This window comes from Branchiostoma floridae, chromosome 14 (genome assembly GCF_000003815.2).
Source record: "Branchiostoma floridae strain S238N-H82 chromosome 14, Bfl_VNyyK, whole genome shotgun sequence".
NCBI classification, from domain to species: Eukaryota; Metazoa; Chordata; class Leptocardii; order Amphioxiformes; family Branchiostomatidae; genus Branchiostoma; species Branchiostoma floridae.
In genome coordinates this window covers 10,483,333-10,485,077 of record NC_049992.1, presented here as the reverse complement: position 1 = coordinate 10,485,077, position 1,745 = coordinate 10,483,333, and the positions used below count along the sequence as shown (strand labels likewise).

The window sequence follows — 1,745 nt, the reverse complement described above, 5'->3', positions numbered from 1 at the left end:
CGGGCGAGATCGCTAGTGATTTCGCCCCCGGGGGGGGCGAGATCACGGGGGGCGAGATCGCTGTCACACCTGTACTGTTATCTTGCTCTTGAATATTAATGAGTCGCCTTATATGGCGCCTTTCCGAGCTTTCGACAACAAAAAGCCAGTTGGTTAGAAGCCACGCCCCAAATACCCAAATACCCTGGCTGAATTGTCAGGGGTGATATCGTTAGGCTTTGCCGCGATGTCAACCCTGAGTGTGAGGGTGGTAAAAAGATCTGGCTCAAAAGCTAACAATGGATTTGTCTTGCAACGGATCACTTCGATGTATGCAAATTCAAAAGTGATGTTACATTGTAAAACTGACTGTTGTAAAAGTGCGATGTAACGTTGGTTTAATCCTGACAATTGAGAACATTTAACTCACCATTGAAATGTGTCTAAGCGGTGGACATACATGTATGATGTGTCCATGTTGGTCAGTATTTTCATTAGTTGGTATTTGTTCTCATGCTTTATGAAATCAATAAATTGATGTGAACGTACAATGCATGTTGTTCGGATTTTGCGTCCCGTGTCAATGTGATAGATCTAGATAACAGCCAATTTTTACAAGTGTTCATTGAGGTCATGGGGGAAGAGGCAAGGGTCGTTGAAAGTATATAACACAGATACCGTTTACATCGCTTAAAGTCCTAATGGGTCTTATAAGTCTATAAGTCTTTATACACAATTTTACATACACAAGACAAGTGTGGCAAAGGAAACAGTAGAAGTACTATCTCTCACAAACTTTATTAACCTGTAAGTCCGTAATAGTTAACAGAAACATTATCTGAGTACAGGACATATAACAAGTCACGTTTTACGATAAGGCAATACGGCAGCAATGTCGCACTCTTCTTACCGTACATTCATAATTTCAGTCCAAGTACAAAATATACAAGTCAATTTCCACAATGTTACACATTTGGCAATAAATAAACTTCTTCTTACACTTCTAAGAATATATTGCTTAACAGGGATGGGGAAGATTACTCTCATTATATAGCGACGGTCGTTCGATAACATGAAATGCATAAAAAATACAGATATAGTCTTTTCTCTCATGATCAAAAGACGACAGCGTTACCATGGACACTGCATCACATTCATGGTTTCCCTCGTTTCCTATTTACAATGTTTCTGCTTTTGGTATCATTTGGTTTTTCGATACATTATACATATACATACTTTTTTATACAGATAGTTTGTCAAAATATATACTATACATGAGAGCACGCGACTTGCGAGCGGGATCAGCTTTAAACTCACGCACACTGGAGTGTCTTTAAAGGCTTAAATGGCACGGTATTTTCGATGTATCCATTAGGTTGTTACCAACTTTTCGTAACTATGTGTGCTTTGTACTTGGTGACTATAACTAAGCACTCTGAAAGATATCTATTCATGTTTCCACAATGAAGGCATTAACACCATAGACACACTCTCAACAAGACACAATTGAATTGAGCACTGTTTACTAGTCTAAGACTAATGCGCTGACTTGGCTTTCTTTCCTGTTGTTGAGCCAACTCCTATCCATACAAACAGTATCAAGCAGCGATGTCTAGCCAACATAGTAGACATTAATGGAGGTATTTATAAATAGGTTCATCAGCTTGGTAGATCAATTGAACATAGTCTAAACTTCGTTACACATCTTTTATTCATCTGCAAGCGTTTCCTCAGTGCATTATACCCCCGTCACATGTAGCGAAAAT

General features: G+C 39.0%; 1 protein-coding gene across 1 annotated transcript in view; it reads right to left on the bottom strand.

Moving 5' to 3' along the window:
- Positions 1 to 1,745, bottom strand: part of LOC118431065 — a 23,543-nt gene that overhangs the window by 17,414 nt on the left and 4,384 nt on the right. The window lies entirely within an intron of this gene.